General features: G+C 43.2%; 1 protein-coding gene across 4 annotated transcripts in view; it reads left to right on the top strand.

The window, feature by feature from the left end:
- Nucleotides 1-22198, top strand: part of PDE4D (phosphodiesterase 4D) — a 741318-nt gene that overhangs the window by 120984 nt on the left and 598136 nt on the right. The window lies entirely within an intron of this gene.

The following is a 22198-nucleotide window of genomic DNA, read 5'->3' as shown; positions in this document are numbered from 1 at the left end:
TATTAGTGCCAGTGAAAATCTCTAGTGGCAGGCAGGCAGTCATCATCAAACAAGCCTTTCTGACTTTATTGAACTTCTCATTGAAGAAATCTTAATAGGCTTCTAAGAAATTAAAGGGCTCCCTGAAATACTTGAACCCCACTGGCTTGGAAGATAATATGATTTGTTGCAAAGCCTTTTATGGATTTTACTAACTGCATGATACATTAAACATGGAGAGGAATCAGTTTGGTGGTTTCTCCCAAGGTGAAACAAGGACTTTTAACAATTATCTGTCCAATGGGTAACACCCTCCCTTCTGCCTTGTTTTTTATTCTAATTTGACAGTTTGGTCTTGCAGGGTGAGATGCTCGCATTAACTCCATTCTGGAAACTGGCCCAATCAGTTTTCTTGTATTTCCCCCCCCCCCCCATTTCTACCACATTTCTGTTTTCTTGCTTCCAGATTTATTTAATATGGCAGTCCTTGCTCCTTTTCTAATGCGAGATGTGATTGCTAGGCATGCAAATAGGTCTGGGAAGAGGGTGGGGAGTGGTGTAATGGCTGCTGATGTCACAAATGCTCCCATGGTGGCTCTCTAATACAGGAGGAAGTAGAGATGTAATTACTGCCCTATGCAGTTTCAAAGAGGAGGGGGCATTTTCGGCACCCTCCCAGCTGAGAAGTGGCAGGATCTTTTCATTTTAGCATTGTTTCCACTGGTAATTCAGCACATGAAAGCAGACTGACTTGCCGAAATGTGTTAACTTTATTGTAGACAATTCTACAGCGAATAATTTCCCAAAGGCAGAATGTACCTTGGGGGGAAAAACAGCAGAAAGACTTATGAATAGCATTTATTTCCAAAAGTAAAAATACTCTCAATCATTTCTGACTTTTTTCAGTTCACCTAAGGTTTCCAAGGCAGTTATAGTTTATCAGAATATACTAGATATCAAACCTGCAGCTAAACTGTGGCACTTGCGTGAAGGATTTCAGATTCAAACAAGGTAACCAGCATATGACACAGATTTTTCTCATGCCTGAGCACAACACACCAGATTTTTGTAAAAGAGTTTTTAAACATTAAAATTAAATCACTTCTTAAGAGTTCAGACAACCATTTTTTGCAGAAGTAGCAAGACAAATTCAAACTACTGTTGAAACTAGGGGAGAGCTTCTAAATGAGAGGCAGCAGTTGGGTGATTAACTGGGCAATTTTACTCAAGCAAAATCCCTTCAATCAACTTTGATTGCCAGTTATATGGAATGCAGCCATTTGCTATGACAGGGCAGGATGAATGAAAACATCAGACTGGTTTGGGTCTTAGTTGCTGAGACAGACTGGGATCACAGTTTGATTTTCTGGAAGCTAGCTTGGTTGGGTTTGGGGAGTGCCCGTGCTTCTTCCTGTGAGCCTGTTATTTTGTCCTAATGCTAGCATTTGTAAATAAGCAGATGATTCCAAAGACAGAAGTCTCCAAGGATCTCTCCAGGCAAGTAATTGACTCTCTGAAGGCTGCCTCAAACTATCGACTTCTTGGAGAACAGAAGGAGGGATACTGTATTAGTTTGTGTTTTAAAATAGGCATATAGCTCATGATGCACTCTTGTATTGAATCATGAGTATGTTACCTGGCTGGCAACTATTTATTTAAAAGGGAGTGTGTTTTGAATTTGAGCATGGGCTCTCTGCCAGCTGAGCTGACTCCTTCTGCTTCCCCCCAAGGCATCAGTAAAGGACTCTGTCTTGAACACATGACCCTTTATGACCACCAGCAACGGATGCGCCTTAGCTGTCCGCTCCTATTTGCTTGTACCTTCCAGATTAGGTGGGAAGGAGGAGGAAGGGCTGAGCCTCCTTTGTCTCTCTCTAGCTGCAGAAGTGTGTGGAAAGAGTCCTGCTGTTTCTCATTGCTGCTGTTTCAACCCCAAAGTTCCTTTTTTGTTTTACTTTGAACTTGGGTTAATGAATTCATGATTATTTTTGTACCATCTTGTGTCCTCCTCACTCCAGTTATGCCTTGCAAAATGCATGCAGTTTTCAATGCGATTATATGATGTATGGTTAGATTATATGATGTATGTACACAATGCATACAAATCTATAAAACCAACAGTGAAAAGCAGAAGTCAGAAACCATCAACAAGAGGGGGATCCCACGAGGACTTGCAGGGGAAGGAAATCTGATTTTCCTCCTTCTTGCTTCCCTCTCTTCCCATCCCCATTGCCACCCCAGCAATGGTGACCATTGCTGTGTTCTCCTATAACTCCTACTCCTGGTTGACCCTGTTACAAAATCCAGGCAGGTGCTTGGCCATGCACTGTGGTCACAACGCTGTGGCCAGCCTCATTGTATGGATTTCACGAACCACATGAGAGCCAGCCCTTGACTATTAAATGTAGTGGTTTTAAAAAGGAAACAAAATTGGGAACATTTGTTTATCCCCAATAATCACCGATCTTCTAACATTTCACAGTCAGGGGGGCATTCCTGTTTTCACAAAAAGAGGCAATGCCTGTAGCATAGTGGTTAAGTTATTGGGCTACAAATCAGCATTCTGCAGGTTCCAGTCCCACAACTGACATGAGGTCAGTAGGTGGCTTTGGGAAAGCCACTCCTTTCAGCCCCAGCTCCCCAGCTGTATTATGCGGATAACAACAACACTGACTTTGTTCACCACTCTGAATGGGGTACTAATTTGTCTAGAAGAGCAGCATATAAGCACAGTAATTATTATTATCACACCAACTGCACGTGGCTGCAAGATCTTCTCCACCTGCTTTTTGTTGCATTAACTTAGTCTGCAATAGTCTGTCCTGCATGGGGTATGGAAACAGGGTTCTTGTGTTTAGTAAATCAATCCTGATTAGAAGAGAATATTTAATTTCGAGATGTCAACTTGTGATGGGCAGGTTCAGCAGGTGAGAATGCTGTGCTCGATTATCATAACGACCCAGAGGTTCAGCCTGTCAGGTCTTGCCAGTTACTTCTCCCAAACACTTTACTGCATCACTCCAGTGTATGAGTTACAAATGTTTATTTAGAGTAAATACCAGTTTCAAGATACTGTAACAAGGGAATTGACTGGAATGCCTAAAGGAGGGAAAGTCAGATCAGTTATAGGTCAATGTCTCCTCCCCCTTCCAGTAGGAAGAAGAGGTAGTTAGTAGTTTTGATGTGCATCACCTGGGAAGAAGGGAGGGGGGAAGATGAGCTCAGTTCAGTCTCTGTAGTAAGTACTCCAAGGTCACCTTTTCAGGGTCCGGCAGGAACTTTTAACCCAAACACCTTGCCTGGAAGATAAGCAGTTATCAGCATGTTTACACAACTTTGGCTCTACTCTGCACACAACCAGAGGTACTGAAGTAATACAAAAATAGAAAAGAGTCCAGTAGCACCTTTAAGACTAACCAACTTCACTGTAGCATAAGTTTACGAGAATCACAGTTCTCTTCTTCAGATCTGCTACAGTAAAGTTAGTTCGTTTTAAAGGTGCTACTGGACTCTTTTCTATTTTTGCTACTACAGACTAACACGGCTAACTCCTCTGAAGTAATACATATGTCCAAAATGCATATGATGCACGAAGCATGGCAGATATGCTGACAGCCTATCTGACATAGCCTCAGTTGCCTTGCCATGGTTGGCCTTAGGCAGTTGCCTAAGGGTGAATAATAGTGGTGGATCTGCACTGGAGGTGGGAGCTGCTGTAGAGTGGAGGTGTTGAGGGAATGTGGAAGGGACTGTTGAGTGGTGATGGTAGGTCTTGGGGGGGCTGAGAAGAGTATGCATTGTACCATACTACATGCAAGTAGTGGCTCTAGAAATAGGCAGTAGAACAGCCCATTGAATGAGCAGAGCTGGTGGGTCATTGAGCATCCCATAATGGCTCTGACTGTGCTTATTACTGAGTAGTTCAATGCACTATTGGGACAAGAGGTTATATGGGGGAAGAAAGCAGAGCATTGGCATTCTGTTTCAAGTCAAAATGCATCCACTTCTCCCACTGCTTCTCTTCTCTAGAGAGGGATGCAGGAGGGTTCTTAAGAACAACATTGTCAAAATTTAAGAAGCATACCCAAATCACTGTCAGTTGCTGACATCCAAGCAGTGTTTTACCAAGAAGATGCACTGGAAAAATGAGGCCAATCATAAACAGCTGGAAATCTGTTTTGAAATAATTGTCTAATTAAATAAGTAAATTATAATTCTAGTTTTTTAATCATCTGTAAGATGCATGCTAAATATTTTACTGAAGATTTTAATACTCTTCCCACTACAGCAAATGAATGAAATAAACATTTTGGTAATGTACAAGCAAATAACAAATTCAGCAGGGTTAAAAAAATATTTTAGACTGCTGCACAAAAGTCTCTTTTGCATCACACTGTGCTTGCTTTTGTAATTTCCTATTGCTAATTCCAGCATTGTGTCCTTCAGACATTACTGACTGGGTACAAGTAAACCGCATGTCAAATTGTTTGTTTGAAATAATGAAAAACAAATAAGTACAACTTTAACAGGTAAGGGGGGGGGGTGTTGAAAACTAGTTTGATTCGTTTTTGGAGAAGGATGAAAAAGTGTGGTGTGGAATCACGGTGAGGCTGGGAACCTTTTAAAAGGCTGCAACCTTTTAAAATTAAAAAAACCAAACTGCATCAAAATTCAGAGCAAGAACTCAGCAAAGAACCAGTATAAGAAAGCCATTTGCATAACAGAATATACAGTTTAAAATTACCGATAATTGACATACTGATTATTGAATCTATACAGTTTCTACAGCCCAAACACTGGTTGTTGCAAGCCCTTTATTAGGGAGTAGCACGCACGTGGTCTCCCAGTAAGTAATAAATATTCACAGGAGTGCTCTGAGTGGTTGTTTTAATGCACTCTTGTAAATCTGCGCATAGTTCCCATTTGGATTGTCATTTCCTTTTCTGTAAAGCATCTCTTAGTCCCGTAATAATCTCTGCATATCATATTGGTTATTCTTGCATATTACCTACCCTCCAAATGTACTTAAATTTAAAGACAATGTTCTTTTTTAAAAAGAACCATATTTGTTTCACATTTGGCTCTAAAGCCATAAGCTGCAGACATACTCTACACCAAAAGACCTTAGCCCGCATGGATGTTAAGCTTACCAAAGAACCCAATTCGCAGATCCGGGTCTCCAATAAAACTGATGAGCAGCAGGTTCAGAACTGATGAATGGCTGTTGCACACAATGCATAATTAGGCTGTGGAATTCACTGCCACAGGATGTGGTGACATGTTGTAGAATGGGCTGGACCACTTCATACTACAGGAGCAGATATAACATTTCTAACACTCCTGTGTAAAAACTCCCTGTTCCTTATTTTTTTTTTAAAAAACACACCAGTAAGAAAAGTTCTGGTGTACCCTTGCATGTGCTGTGCTACTTAGTCATTTTCAAGGAATTACTAATGTAGAACAGCTTTGAGAAGCCAGAGGAAAGATGGCCTAAATATTTTAATAAATAAATAAACAAATAAATAAACAAAGGTAATGTTCTACTTGCCATCTGTAGTGGTAAAGTCAATTCTACTGCCTCAGGGTCTCACCACACGAGACAAAATACACTCAAGTTACATAGGTAATTCGAGTGTATTTTGTAATTCGAGTTTATTTGAGTGTGATTCAAGTGTATTTTGTCTCGTGTGGTTTCACCCTCAATATTCTGCCACCTAATTACTATCTCATTCTGCTGCATGCATGGACCAGGCTTTTGAAAAGGCTTGGGTAAATAAACATAGAAACATCAAGGGTCATCTAGTCCAACCCCCTGCACAGTGCAGGAAATTCACAGCTCTCTCTGCCCACCCCTCACCTTCCCCAGTGATTCCTGCTCTGTGCCCAAAGGAAGGCAACCCCCCCCCCCCAGGAGCCCCAGCCAACCTGGTCTGGAGGAAAATTCCTTCCTGACCCCAAAATGGTGATTGGCATACCTTGGGCACATAAGAAGGGACCACAAGAGCCTTGCACCAGCTCATCCCTTCATGTTCTCCTTCTCCCGATCTGCATATATTCATATTGAGTCACTGAATCATCATAGCTGTCAGGTGACCATCTAGCCTCTTGTTAAATACCTCCAAGGAAGGAGAGCCCACAAGCTCTCAAGGAAGCCTGTTCCACTGAGGAACTGCTCTAAATGTCAGGAAGTTCTTCCTAATGTTTATCTTAAAACTGTTTTGCTTTAATTTTAACCCATTGTTTCTAGTCCAACCCACTGGGCAACAGAAAACGACTCCTTTCTATCCTCTATGTGACAGCTCTTCAAATATTTGAAGAGGGCTATCGTATCAGCTCTCAATTGCCTCTTCTCCAGGTGAGGTTAAGTAAATAAATGGAGATAAGTGTAGCAATCACCATAGCAACTGGGTGGCTCCTCCATATTCAGAGTCAGTCTATCTCTGACCACTGCATGGTAGGTGCAAACAATGAAAGCAAACACCTAACAGGTGTTGGGGTGACATCTAATAGTAAGGATGAAAGAACAGAGTAATATGGTGATACCCTAGGGTGTTTCAGTGCCATTTCTTGTTAATAATGACTCTATCAGTGGCACATGAGCCAATTATTAGCTTCACAGCCTGACCCTGTACCTCCTGAAGGCATCTGGTAGGCTACTATTAGAATATTGGATGAAGAACCTTTTGGTCTGATATAAGAGGTACAATCATAGTGATGTGTGCTTTTCATGGCAAAATTTAAGATATAGTAAATTTATTTTGCCCTGTTGGGTACTTTTGTTTATCATGCCCTGAGTGTTGCTGTTTGTTGTGTGCTCATAAGCATTTCTGACAGCAATAGAAATGCAGAAATTCAGAAAGTGTTTGGACCCTAACAGAGTGGCATGCACTGAAAATGAATCTGGAGAGCAAGTGAGCTGTTCTCTAGACTGGTTTCTTTGCAGCTCAGCAGGGCAGCATCTGCACTGAGAATAAGTGGGAACCAGGAAAAATGTAGTGTTAAAAGTTAAGGCTCAGGAAGAGTTGCCATTTTGATTTATTTTCAGACCCCGGGGGCCTTTCCTGGGATTGCAAGCCTCATCTGTCTCTAGCAGCTTTGTGTGGATTTGGGCTATTTTGTTTTGGCAGCAGCTGTATACAATGACTCACCTAACAGTTTGGGAGAAAGAACAGAGCAATACGGTGATGACCTAGAATGTTTGGATGCCATTTCTTTGTTAATAATGACTCTGCCAGCGGCACGTGAGCCACTTCCCACATCTTCATCATTCCATTAGTTAAAGTGACACAAATGTGAACCTTCATTTTGGTACTGGGGTAGAGGGAGGAGAAGAGAGGAGGAACGTTATCACTAGTAAATTTGCCCAATAGCAAATATCAAATGTGCAGCAAAGACAGGGACAAATTTCATTGAGTCTCTTCTCTCCTCATGCTATCCACGTGATTCTTAGTTGTCCATGTTGAAGGCGGGAGCAGGAGAAGCCTTGATGCTTGCCCTCAGTATCATGTGCTCTTCTCTTGGATTGTTTCACAGAGCAGATGCTTCTATGGGGAGCCTGTTCTCTGTTCCACAGAGCTGACACCAGAGGATATTATTGACTGTCTGGCACAGCCTCCAGTCTAGGCATCAAGCATACAGTGAAATAACTGATTGGTTTGTTCTCGGGTGGAGGTCCAACGTACGAAAGCCATCCATCCCTGCAATTCTGTTCAAACGTATTTCAAAGCTGCCTGGAAGATCTCCATGGTGGGCAAATGTTTCCAAAGCTAATTATTGTAACCCATAGCTAGACATCAAGTAGTGTTCCTCTGTAGCTAGCACACAGAGGTTTGGCTCCTGCAATAAATCTCTGCTGATAGAAAGGATCTACTCTCAGCATAATGGGAACCCTTGCCTCCTCTCCTTGCAGCCCCAAAAGATCCCCAAAATGTTACTCTTGTGGGACAGAGGACCCCCATGAACTGTATGAGAGGGGAGTCTACAGCAGGAGGAAACCCATGAAAATCCACACACCTTTCTATGGGATCCAACCCAAAGAAAGAAAATGCCTTCTAGACTGTTCAGCCTGGTCATGAGAAAACAGTTGTGATGATGTTATCTATATTCCTACATTGCGATAGTGATAGCCGCAGGCATAGATAGCTTTAAAAGGGAATTAGACAGATTCATGGAGGTTAGGTGTATTGGTGGCTACCACATGTGGTGACTAAAGGAAACCTTTACTTTCAGAAGCAGTAAATCTCTGAATACCAGCGTCAGGAGGCAAAACATTGAGGAAGGCCTCATCTTCTATGCCCAGATGTTGGCCCTCCAGAGTAACTGGTTGGCCAACTTGTGAGACCAGATGCTGGACTAGATGGGTCACTCCCTCGTCTTATCCAGCAGATTTTTCTTCTTAATAAGGCAGCCCTGGAATACTCAAATTTGCAAAGGTCAGACCTTTGTGCCACTGTAGTCTAAGGATCAAAACAGACAAAATGCTGAAGGATCTGTAAGTAGATTTCTAGCATTTTAAAAATAAGTCGCATTCACACAGCATAGAAGAGAGGAAGTTAGCTCCCCCAGATGTTTCCCCAAACCCAAATAGCTCCCTGAACCCCATTTTCCATGCTTGGGGGAAAGTACAAGCAGTCAGCAGATTAGGGTGGTTGGAATTTATTTATTTACTTCATTTGTCTTCTCTCTTTCTTGCTGAGACTCAAGGATTACAGAGATATAAAAGACAATGCAATATTGACAGTATTACATTTACAGTGAATAATGTAATAAAACTGGATTATACAAATTAAAGAACAGTTAAATAGAAGCACAAGCTGGATTTCACAAGTAGAGAATGATGAAATGGAGACCATATAATACATCCAGTAAACAAGGCAGTATAGAGGGGGCAGAAAAAGCAAGCTGCCTAAAAATTCACAAGCAATTAAAATTAGAACCTTATTACCTACTTGGAAAGGGTCCTTCCTGCAGAATTCCATTTTTCACATCTCTATTTCCTTTATACCAATGCCCGTAATAGCACTGTTTCAAACATTCTACAAAAGGCACTCGGACTTATATTATTTTGCACAGGGCTTTTTTTCTGGGAAAAGAGGTGGTGGAACTCAGTGGGTTGCCCTTGGAGAAAATGGTCACATGGCTGGTGGCCCCTCCCCCTGATCTCCAGACAGAGGGGAGCTGAGATTGCCCTCCGTGCTGCTCAGCGGCGCAGAGGGCAATCTCAACTCCCCTCTGTCTGGAGATCAGGGGGCGGGGCCACCAGCCATGTGACCATTTTCAAGAGGTTCCAGATCTCCGTTCCCCCGCGTTCCCCCTGAAAAAAAGCCCTGATTTTGCAGCACTATTCAGTTTAAACATGTTCTTTAAACCATAGCAGCCAGGCCCTGGCTCAGAACCCCTACAGCATCTCCGGACACTTTGAATATAGAGATATAGAGCTGGGTCGCATCAGCATATTGATGACACCTAACTCTAAAACCAGGAGTGATCTCTCCCAAAGGCTTTACATAAAGATTAACCAACAACTATCTCCAAAAGCAGTCCTCTGAGTCCTGTCTGTAAGGAATGATTGAAACTATTCAAAAATGGCCTAAGGTGGTATAGTCTTTAGAATGTTGGACTAAGGGGGGAGGGAAAGGGTGGGGGAAAATGATATTGAGATGTTATTTGAAAGTTGTATATATTAATATTCTCACCTAATAAAATTTTTTCAAAAAAAAAAAAAGAATGTTAGACTAAGTTCAAATCCTCCCTCTGTGTTGAATAAAACTTGAATACGAATATGACACTGGTGTTTTTGGACCCGAATGCTGGGAATACTGAGTATATATGGTATTCCAGATATCTAAAGCTGGAAAATACCTGTTATTTTTTAAGTGCATGCCCCTAAAAATCAGCTTCCAGAAAAAGATAGGGGTAAAAGTGGTCTCAAAAGAATCAAGGGGAAAAAAGCGAAAACTAAAGGCAAAAATAGTTTGTGCAGAAATCAGTGACTAAACTGAAGCTGTATGAGGCCAGTGTTAGCAGTCAGTCCTTCCCTCACATTAATAAGAAACTAAGGAATATGACAATATCATAAGCCCCTCTCTTCATGTGTTTTAAACGCAGAAATGCTGCCTAGCAAGGCAGGAAATCACTGCCAGATTCTGGCTGGGAGCTGGAAAATTACTGGCATGTGAGTCACCAGGCGAGACTAGTTTTCAGCCCCACACCCCTGGAGATGTGCTGAGATCCTAAGACTATAGGGTCTTCCAGGAATTCCTGGATTAATCACCTCCACACCCTTCTGATCTTCCCCTTATCTGTTTTCTCATTCTGAGCTATTCAGGGCTCTGATAGCTGCTCACATCCAGCCATTGCGGATCATCATTATTGATAACTTTAGTTTTGCCCAGGAAAGCTTAATCAAAACCTTCCCAGTTCTTTGTTTCACCACAGAGATGCAAACACCCAAAAGGAAGTGTGCCAAACCAGTGTCAATTCTCAGTCAAATCCGTATTTGCTTAATCAGTTCAATAATCAAAACATTATACACAATTACAATAAGTATTTAGTAGGGCAGTGACCCTTAAATCAATTCTTATGCGCAGAGAGACATGTAGAAAAGTCTAAATATAAAGTCCACAAAAAACCAAGAGATATATAAAGATTCTGAGCTGCTGGTAATTCAGCTGGTGAGTCGTTACTTCTTGACCACGACGCCATGCAACTGCGATGCCGAGGGGAAAAGAGCAAGGCTGGTAGAAAGGTTGACACGGGGCACCGAGGCAGGAGGGTGGCAACGAGCTATGCCGGCCCAATCATGCTTCACTCGTTTCAGAACAAGTCCTTCATCAGGCCACCAATTCTACAAATTCTACAATACTGGTCATAAGAAGATAAAAAACAAAAATTGCAATACAAAATTCCCATGGCAGCTTACTCACTGTTACAATTCCAGCACGTCAAATGGCAGTGGACACAAGATAGCTGTTTGTCTGCATCAATTTCAGTCGTAAGTCTGAGGTGGAGTTGGAACGCCTCTAAGCTGCTTTATACAAGTCCAATGGGCGGATCTCGGAAAATTCTCAATCAGGGTTTTTTTTTAAAAAGTTGGTATACTCTCTACAATGAAATATCTTAATTAATATGTTCCTGATTCTGAAATTAATTAAAACTGCTCATAAAAAGGGGCAGAGGATTAAATTTTAATGCTATAAATATTTATATAATTTAATTTTAAATAATTAATTATAAACATGATGTTTTAAAAATGTTTTATTATGAAGTACATGATAAATAAAACCATATACAAAAATAATTAAATCTGGGCAATTTATTGCTAGGGCAGGGGGTGGGGCAGGAAGGGAGGAACATGATTCAACTTGGAGAGGTAATTTACAAAAATGCTTGGAGTCAGACGTAAATCAACTTGGAGAGACAAGTTATAAAAAGGCCGAATATTCGATATCATTATTCAGGCCATGGGGGATCAAGGTTCTAAGTCTGAAGATCCATCTGGTCTCAGTTTGCTGAAGGAATCAATTATTATGACCCGGTCCATGCACCACCTCTAATACTGTAAATCTGAAAGTACTGTCACTACCATACATATTCCAGAGATGTTGGTAAAGCGGAGTCTCCTCGCTGTGAGTTTTAATACGGGAGACATGTTCTTGGATGTGCTGACGGACCGGGCGGGTGGTGCAGCCAACATATAATAAAGAACAATTGCATTGTAGGAGGTACACTACATTAGTAGTACTACAGGCGGAGAACCCTCTGGATTGCAATGGGCGATCCAGGGATGGACATTTAATGGTTTTAAGATCCACACTAAGCGCACAAATACTGCAATGGCCACAGGGGAAATGTCCCTGCGGTAGGTTCGTTCCGCCTCGTGGTGCTTTAAGATCAGAATGCACCAAGAGGTATTTTAAATTCTTTGTGCGGCGTATCCAATGTGATTAAGCAAATACAGATTTGACTGAGAAGTGATACTGGTTTGGCACACTTACTTTTGGGTGTTTGCGTTGTTTTTTGGAGGAAGTAGTATCCTCTTTTCTATAGTATTCACCACAGAGATGGCCATTAAGTTATTGTTTTGGGCAGAAGACGCAATCCTGTCCTAGGGTACGTTCCATAGTATAATTGGGCTATCTTTCTGCTATAATTGTGTACATGTCTTCGGATCCAGCCCCCACCCTCAGACCCCCCATCTGAGCCTCTCATTTTCCTGCTGCGAAGTGCTGGTCACTCAACACTACTCTCTCACGGACACCCTCTTACCTTCTGAATTGGTAACTATCACCCAAACCCTTCAACTCTCTCCACTTTTCCTCCCTGTTTTTCTAGTTAGCTATGTTGGTGTTTACTGTGTGATGTGTGCAATCAATCTTTATTATTTTATAAATAAAAACTTTTTTGATTGAGCATCCGCTTGTTTATTAAAAGAGTTCTCTAGAGGAACAATTCCTGTATGCACAGGTGGAGATCTTGTTCATTACCCCCTTTCGCTGCCTCTCCTTGAATACTAATTCCCCCAGCTCGCAAGGAGACCCCCCATTTGGGTAACATCAGAACCAGTGAAAACCCCCTATATGGAAAACCCCCATATCTGGTGCATAATTCCGTCACCCTGTAGAAGAGGATTGCTTTACTGTACGGTTTTAGCTGTACGGTTGCTTTACTTCCTGGAGCACTCCTGAACGAAAGCATGATGGCTGTGTCTTCCTCCTCTTTCTCCCCTGTGACATATAGAAGATGGGATAATGATCCTGATCCTTTCATTTCACAGGGCTCTCAGGAACCAAGGAAGTGGTATAGCTTGCTCCTTTATTATATACTTAATGCGAAACAAAAAACCCACCTTTACTGGGCAGGCTGGCTAAAAAGGAGGAGGAAGTGGGCTGGGTGGCAGATCATGTTTTCATCTCAGTGAAAAGGCTTGTGCACGATCTGTTTAAAATTGTTGCAGATGACTATTGGCTTGTGCCTGCAACCTCATTGGTGACAAGCAACACAATACACCAAGATGTTGATCAATTTTCTTTCTCTTTAGAGTTTTGCCCATCTCTACAAGTCTATAAAATGAGACTGATTATTGAGTTATCTATAACATGTCTGGACAAGAATTTTAAGGAGTTTTTATTACAGGCTTTCCTTCTATGTCACAGTTGTGAATTATATATTTTACCTAGAACTTGTTATCCTAGGAAGTGACATTTTCTCTGCAATTAAGATTATTAGAAGAAAGGTGCATGCATCAAACAGACACTCCTTTGCAAATTTAACATTTTAAAAAGCTTCTTTGTAACATAATTTGGCATTCACGTCATTTGTTAGCCTTGAGCAACAAACAGTAGGTAGAATGTTCTGTACAAGTTCTACATCTGATTTTAGTCTGCTGTGAATATATTTAGAGACTTGATGTGAAGGAATGGTACCTTCAAAGTACTTTTCCTGAAAATTTTCTCCTGAAACCTACTTGTTCATTCTTACGACCATGAATAAGTTTATCGCTGTTCCTATTCTGATTATTGCTAGCTAGATCTGAATTAAATGTTCGTTTTAGAATTTGTTGTGGGTTCAAAATGGGTGGGGAGGGGAAGGAAAAGTTTCATGAGATTACACCCACTCTATCTCACCTTTTTTACTGCCTCCATTTATTCAATGTGGTCCTTGAAGTGACAGCAAAGAGGCTCCCTGTTGCTATAGGTTTCCCCTCCTGCTTTCCTTAAAATTTGGCTTCAGATTTTATTTTATATTTATTTATTTTGCTTCATTTATACTCCCCTTTGCTCTTCAGTAGGGACCCAAAGCCTCATACATCACTCTCCACTCTTCCATTGTTTCCTCACAACAAATCCTGTGGGGGTAGGTTAGGCTGAGAGTTTGTGACTGGCCCAAAGTCACCCAGCAAGCTTCCATGGTAGAATGCAGAATCAAATCTGGGTCGTTGCTTTTGCAAATCGTTTCTCCAGTCACAAGCCTGCTTTCAATTATCTTTGGGGGCGGGCAGCTGCAACTTTGCTAATTGTCTTGCTCGGGAAGGAGGGGATGCTCTAGAGAAAGCTGAGAAAGTTGCAGCTGCCCGCCCCCAAAGATCATTGAGAGCAGGCTTGTGACTGGAGAAACGATTTGCAAAAGCAGGCTTTCTCTGACTTTTAAGGCAGTGATTCTAACAGTTCTAAAAGAGAGGGAAGGACTTCACCGACATGTCAGCTTTCTCCAGAGCATCCCCCACCCCCCAGCAAGACGATTTGCAAAAGCTGCTGTCGTAGGCTTTCTCTGTCTCTTCAGGCAGCCATTCTAACAGAGAGGGGAAGGAACAGAAGGAAAAGGGGTGTGGGAGAGGGACTTCAGTACCCAGAAAGACTTGCGAAAATGATCAAGTGCCATTCGCGTGTAAGATGTCACTTGTAGCGAGGCTGTAGAGAAGGAAACATATATCACATATGCATATGCCAGAAGCCTCTGAGCTAAGATGGGAGAGCTACAGTGCCTGGTATAAAATGAGAACATACGTATAGTGGACATTTCAGAAACATAATAGGACAGGGACAATGGAATATGACTGTCCCTGGCTAAGCCATACTATTTCTGCATAGTAGTTAAGTGACTGAGTTGCATATCAGCATTCTGCTAGTTCAGTTCCCAGTACTGCCATGAGCTCTGCAGGTATCCTTGGGTAAGCTCTCAGCTCCAACTCCTCAGCTGTTGGAAGGATAATAATAACACTTTTTTTTTTTACTGCTCTGAGTGTGGCACTAATCTGTTCAGAAGGGCGGTATATAAGCACAGTGTTGATATAATAATACGGGAAACAAAGAGAAGGACATATAGAAGTGTGGGATGGTGGCTTTGTAGGTCAGAGATAATATAGAATCCAATAAACTAGAAAGCTTAATAGACTCACCTACAGAATTACAATGGCTAGACACATCAACACCCAACTGTAACATAATATTAGGGATATACTATTATCTGTCTGCTAAAAACAATACGGGTGATTTTGAAATGGAGAACAAATTAAGGAAGGCACTCAGGAAACTATATTGTGTAAGAAAGGGTGCTTTCAACTACCTTCATATTGCCTGAGTATATGTGTTTTCAGAACAAGATGCTGCATGTTCAGAGGAGAAATTTCTGTACAACATAAATGAGTGTTCCTTGGAACAATTGATTTTGATTAGAGGGGAGATGACTGGGACATAATCCTGAGTGGTGCTCAGAACCTGTTATGAGACTTAAGTGTTGTTGCACCAGTTCATCTACAGTGATCACAGTGCTATTATGTTCAGCATTGACAACGAACAGAAGTTGCCCCCAAAGTCCAGCTCATTTTGATTTCAGAATGGCATAGGGTTACAATGGTTGCTAAAGGAAGTTGGTTGTTGCTGTCATGTTCTGCCATAGGTGCCACCCTCTGAGATGCCGGCCTGCCTGACTTCCACCTTAAAGGACCTTCAGGGAACATGCTAGATCCCACTCTGTGGAAGGAGGGGGGTATACCTCACCCTCACACCCTCTCAGTCCACTTGCAGGTCTCTTCAACCTGACATTGTCCCAGCTGCCATCCATGGCAGCTGTCCCCACCCAGCTGTCGGTCTTACTCCTCCTCCTCTTCATCTTCTTTCCTCCACCTCCTCTCCGCTGCTCGCTCTCTCTCTCGCTCTCTCTCGCTCTCCCTCTCCCTCTCCCTCTCCACCACACTCCTACACAACAACTCACTCCGCCCTGTGGGTGGACTTACCTTATATTCTCTCCCTCATTCCTGGCCTCATCTGCCAGCCACACCCCTCTTTTGCCCTCTAGCATTGGCCTTGGCTGCCTCAAGCAGCTGTACCTGAGGTAGCTAGTTTGGCTGCTTTGGGCAGCTACAACTGTGCTCTCTTGGCTGGCTGCCAAGCCTCCTCTGCTCTGAGCTTCAAGCCCCTGGGCAGCTACAGCTGTGCTCTCCTGGCTGGCTGTCAAGCCTTCTCTGTTCGGAGCTTCCAGCAGCCTTAGCTGGTCCCTATTATTCCTTTCCTCCGTTTGCAGATTGGGGCATGGCCCTGTGCTGCTTCTGCTGCCCTGCCAGTAAGGTTGCTGTCTGGCTGGCTGATGGCTGGCTGTCCCTACCTCTTGTGCTTTCTCCCTCTGCCCTGATCCCCTCCTGGCTGTCCTTACTCCCCCTGTCAGGACTCTTAGCCTCCCACTGGAGGGTGGGGCTAGCTGGCTTCCACCTGCTCCTTCTGACCCTCTGGGGCTTCGAAGCTGCTCCACCCTCCGGTGGCTGTGGTGCCTCTTCCCCCCCTTCTGTTGTTGGTCCGTGCTGGCCCAGGGTGTCCATTGGGGTGGCTGGGTAGTTGTCCCCCAACTGTCTCCCACCCCCTCTTCCTGGTAAGTCTGGGGGCTGAGCCTCAGACTCCAGACAGTTGCTAAGTAATTGAGTGAATTCCTTGTGTAAGTTTTTACTGTGGAAAATGTAGGACCATCACCCATTCTAAAGCCGCTGTTTTCAAGGCTGTTGAAATAACTCAAATAGAGATGACGAGATTCAATTCTATTGGTAATTGACTCGTCAGAAGATTAACAAACTGGTCGTTCTAAATGGTGTATACCTGAGAGTTCTTGAGGAACTCAAAAGCAAAATTGTTGAGGGTTCTTAACAAAAATATTGAACTGGTTACTTTCAGAGGATAGCATTAAAAAAATTGGATCCAGAGGAAATCCAAGAAAATACAGACCAAGTAGTCTAATGTCCAGACTGAGTGGAAACTGTTATTAAATATAAAAATTATTAAGCACATAGAGGAACAAGCTATAATGAAGAAGAATCAGTGTGGCTTCTGTAAAGGGAAGTCCTATCTCACTGCTCTTTTGGAGATTTTTGAGAGGATTAACAAGGATTAACAAACCTGTGTACAAGAGAGATCTTAAAGACATTGACTTCTAAAAAGCTTTTAACAAACTCCATCACTAAAGCTTCCTGAGTAATCTAGCAGTCATGGAATAAGAGGACAGATTCTCTCATGGATTAGAAATTGGTTAAATGACAAGAAGAGAAAGAAAGAATGGATTGTTCTCACAAAAGGGAGAAGTAAGAGCAGAACCACAAGTGACAAAAGGCACAGATTGGACACTTGTCAGCTTCCCTCAAGTTTTGATGGGAAATGTAGGCAGTTTGGCGGAATGTTGGACAAGTGACAGTTGAAAAGTCCATTGGACAGCAGTCAGAGAGCCAAGCTGTGAGACCAGGATGCCTACATTTCCCATCAAAACTTGAGGGAAGCTGACAAGTGTCCAATCTGTGCCTTTTGTCACTTGTGGTTCTGCTCTAAGTTACCTGATTCTTAGAGCAGAACCACAAGTGACAAAAGGCACAGATTGGACAGTTGTCAGCTTCCCTCAAGTTTTGATGGGAAATGTAGGCATCCTGGTCTCGCAGCTTGGCTCTCTGACTGCTGTCCAATGGACTTTTCAACTGTCACTTGTCCAACATTCTGCCAAGCTGCCTACATTTCCCATCAAAACTTGAGGGAAGCTGACAGGTGTCCAATCTGTGCCTTTTGTCACTTGTGGTTCTGCTCTTAGATTATTATTGGTACCGATGCTAGAAAGAAAATTGCTTGTTATTAAACGCTATGGGTTTTATACGGGAACAGTTTCTAAGCATCCAAGATTCCTTCTAAAGTTCAGTCACTGTTGTTCAAAACCAGTCTAAGTTGTGTTTCAACCAATTAATATTCATGTGGCATTCAGGTAGAAAGACTATTTATTTGCAATATGCAGTTTCTTAACTTGCACCCAAGATATTGGCACTTCATGATAACTGGATGTTTTGTCTTGTGGATTTCGTTTTCAATTTTAGAGTAATAACAAGTGGGAACCTGCAAGAACTTGTGGAAGGCATTTCATTTTCCTCTCACCACTATGTCTTCTTTCCCTTCCCAGCCCCCTATAGCCTTTCCCCCTTTCCTGCTTCCTTCTTTCCTTCCCACCCACCTCCTGTCTTTACCTCCTGCCCAGCAGCCTCTCCCCTATGCCCCAGTTGAGTGGTTCCAGCTGTGCTGGGCCCATTTGTTTAATAGGGCACCTGCAAGGACTTGCAGGGGGTATTTCACTTGCCCCTGTATCCCCTCCCCCACAATATTTCCTCTTTCCATCCTCCTGGAAGCCTCCATATGCTCACTTGCCCTATGTCCTCCTGTCTTTCAAACCCACTAAACAACTTATCATTTATCTGTCCCCCACCATCTTCACCTGTATTTCTTAATTTACTTCATTGATATACTGCCTTTTCCCACAATGGGTCCCAGAACAGCTTATATCATTCTCCTTGTCTCCACATTATCCTCACAACAACAGGGTGAGAGTATGTGACTAAATCAAAGACACCCGGTGAGCTTCCACAGCAAACTGGTGGTTTGAACCTGGGTCTCCCAGATCCTACTCTGAGACTCTAACCACTACACAGACTTGTGGGGAGGTTCTGCTGTTGAACAGTAGCAGGCAGCCAGACCTGGGTGAGTCATGCAAGTTAAATGGTATAAAGTTGCCCAGTTGGTTGCTTCTGGGCTAGCCCCAATGAGTCATCCCTCAAAGGCCAAAATGTCTTCATTATTATTCAGTAGGCAATTAAAATTATCATGATCAGAAAAGCCATGCTGCATCATATCAATGTTTTACCAGATCAGCATCCTATTTCTGACAAGGGCCAGTTAGGTGCCCAAGAAGGACTCAAAGCAGGGTCCACAGACAACATTTGTTACTTATAGTCTGCCTTTCTCGATTAGACTCAAGGCGGATTACACAGAATAAACCAATATGTAAGCCACTGCCCTCTTGACTCTGTCCCGTCACCTCTCAGCTGTCCTGGCCAGTGCATGGGGAGGACTTCTCCAAAGCTCTTATCTGCTAACGGTGTCCAGCATAAGACAATCAGAAACATTCTGCCTAAACCCACTGTTCCCATTTGGATGTGGCAGCTAATGATAGGCCTCCATGAACCTTTCCAACATACGTAAGTCTCTCCAAGCTCAGCTTCACCCTGGATCTTCAATCTGAAGAAATGACTAAATTACTCTCCTCATACTAGGTGTTTGTCTGCCCGCCTCCTGCCTGCCTGGTATCTTTAAGGCTATAGGCTCTGACAGGAAGCATGGCTGCTACTGGCCTTTTGCTTCCTGTCCTGAGACTGTAGGTCTAGACCATATCATCAGCTGTTGTGGCAAAGGAACAGAGCAGCAGAATGGATACCCGTGCTGAAGGCATGATGATGTTGTTTATAGCAGTTGCAATACCGGAGCCGTCTTTTGCGTAAGAGCTGCAAGGAGTGAGAGACAAACCAGGCTGGGTTGTAATTCATCTAAGTACAAATGTTGAAAAAGATTGTGGCTGCAATCCAGACTTTAGATGTATTCAGGCCCATTTCATAACTCTAAGTGTATTTAACTCAGCCCTTGAGTGGTTGTGGCCTGTATATGTAAGGTTTAAGAGGTCCCTTTCCCTCTGCTTTTCTTCTTGGAGTCCATTTGCATAACTTAGCAGTGCACTTTAAAAACTAAGAAATGTCCACCTGTGTAGACATGATTGGAACTCCTGGCAACTGTTTGTTGAGTGTTGAGCGGGGGTGGGGAAGCGGAACGCACAGATATTTTCACTAGTTTGTTCCCATGTGCACACAAAGTTTACACATGCTCTCACACCCTGTGCAAAGACATCACTTCCTTCCCTTTGGGGCCGATTCTTAAAGGACTGGCCTTCGCATAACACTGTTGTCTCTGGTGTGACCAGAAGTGATGTCATTCCACGGGGCACAGGAGCGCAAGTGCAGTGCCATTTGCTCTGGGAACCTGCCATCAGATTTCAGATTACTTTATTACAGCACTTAGCCAGTACATTTACCATAGAAGTTTAAGTGGGGTACCTGCCATTAGTGTGCCACCTCTAGGTGGCTTGCCTGCCTCCTCCCACCGATCACCAGCGATTGCCAGGCAGAGAAGCAAATTGCTGAGAATTTCCTTGTCACTGACAGGTACCTGGTAAGCCTAATGATTAGGCACAGTATGGGACCATCTAATGACAGTTATATTTATTTATTTATTTCCAAAATGTATATTTTGCCTATTTGCCTAATCAGAGGCATCTGGGTGTCTAACAATTAAAAACAGAAGGTTATAAAAACATGTAATAAAAACCAAAGTTAAAATACATGTATAAAAATACAGACCCATCACTTAAAACATAGGGCAGGAAGGAGGGATCATTGAGAGAATGTAAGTGAAACAAAGAAGTCTTCACCTGTTGGTGGATGACAGTGAGGGAGGGGGGGGGGTGGATGAATATACGGGGGGGGAGAGTTCCATGATTTTGGTCCCACAAAATAAAACAGCATCACAAGTCTTAGCGGGGCAAGACTTGTGGAGAGAGAATTCTCAGTTATAACACCTATGGACCATGAGGGTTGTGTAGTCTGGTCCTTTGACCATAGAGGCCTGGGCTTACATCCCAACTTAGCTATGAAGCTTACTGGGCCAGTAGCATTCTCTCAGCTTAACCTCTATTCACAATCTTGTGAGAATAAAACATGTGTGTGCAGCCCTGGCGCCAGGGTTTCTGGCGCTGGAGGCCAGCCTCGCGCACACATCCTGCGCGCATGCACCCCGGACTCCATGATGACGTCATCACGTGATGATGTCATCACGCAGTGCCACCGGCAGGTGGCTGTGGCAGAGCGAAGAGGCCACCTGTGTGCTGCACGCCGCCCTGGCCGCCTGTCGTCCCTGGCCTGTGGCTGCTGCGCCTGCCTGGGGGCGGGTGGTGGAGGCAGCGCGGGGCTGGCTGGCGATGGCGCGGGACACGCGCCTCCACCCCGGCACCCCCTCTGGTGCCCCCTCCGGCCCCGCAGCCCCCGCGGCCCCCACTTCATTGCCTCAACAGTGGCGCCAGCCCTGTGTGTGTGTATTATGTATAGCCAGGGCTTTTTTTCAGTGGGAACGCAGTGGAACGGAGTTCTGGAACCTCTTAAAAATGTTCACATGGCCAGTGGCCCCGCCCCCTGATCTCCAGACAGAGGGGAGTTTAGATTGCCCTCCGCACCACTGTGGCGTGGAGGGCAAGCTAAACTCCCCTCTGTCTGGAGATCAGGGGGCGGGGCCACCGGCCATGTGAACATTTTCGCCAAGGGCAATTTAAACTTTAAAAAACTCCTCCCTTGTTCCAGCTGACCCAAAGTGACGTCATTGTGCTGTCTTGAGTTCCACCACTGAGTTCCACCACCTCTTTTCCCAGAACAAAGTCCCTGTATATAGCGTTTTGAGCTCTGTAGAGGAAAGGCAGAATAAAAGTGTGATTATGACGGAGGATAAATCAAAGGCCCTTTTCACACTGCTTACCTTGATGCGGAACATCGTGCTAAAAACATGGAAGATTGTGTTTTCTCACGCAAGATTTGCGTGATGTCGTGCAAATCTCGTGCGAGAAAACACGATCTTCTGCGTTTTTAGCACGATGTTCCGCATCAAGGTAAGCAGTGTGAAAAGGGCCAAATTCTGAATGGAAACTGACATGATTCCCATGTATTTCTCTTTACTAATTATGTATTATGTATTTTTAATTGACAGCTCTATATATTTTTTTGTTTTAGCAGCTAAATGGTACAGTCTATTTTCTTTCATAAGACAGAACAAATCCTGTTTATATACCTTTTCTTTCTCTCTCCAGAGCTCTTATGCTGGTGTGTTTCTCTGTAACAGTTTTTTAAAAAGAAATACATAAAGAATATGTCAGTCAAAGAAAATAAAGCAAGAAAGTTTCATCATCAGGTGTTCATTTTTCTTGACTCATATTTAATGTTGCTAAATAGGAATAAAATCTCCCTTCCCTTCTGGCATGTCAAATCTCTGACTCTTTTTCAGAATATAACCCTCGTTGTGTAGGGAGGAATGTTTTATCTTCCCTATTAAAGATTATCAGGGCAAGGAGAGGATCTTTGAGTTCATTATCTGTACAAAGCAGAAGATACCAAGTATTCACCAAATGGGGATTTTTAACAGCACAGGAATGGGGCAGAAATACAGTTCTAAAGGGCGGCATATGTCCCTTTCATTCCAGACTCATGCACAGCTCTTCAGCAATTGCTGCAGAGTTCTTTACCTTGGCCAAGTTTCTTCTGTTGATATGAGTGACAGTGTTTTTTGTGTGTTTTTTTACCAGCAGGTGATAGATTGTGCCTTCACTTTGGTTGCATTCCATT

This window comes from Eublepharis macularius, chromosome 8 (genome assembly GCF_028583425.1).
Source record: "Eublepharis macularius isolate TG4126 chromosome 8, MPM_Emac_v1.0, whole genome shotgun sequence".
Taxonomy (NCBI): Eukaryota; Metazoa; Chordata; class Lepidosauria; order Squamata; family Eublepharidae; genus Eublepharis; species Eublepharis macularius.
The sequence above is the reverse complement of the archived record's forward strand: the minus strand, read 5'-3'. Positions and strand labels throughout refer to the sequence as shown.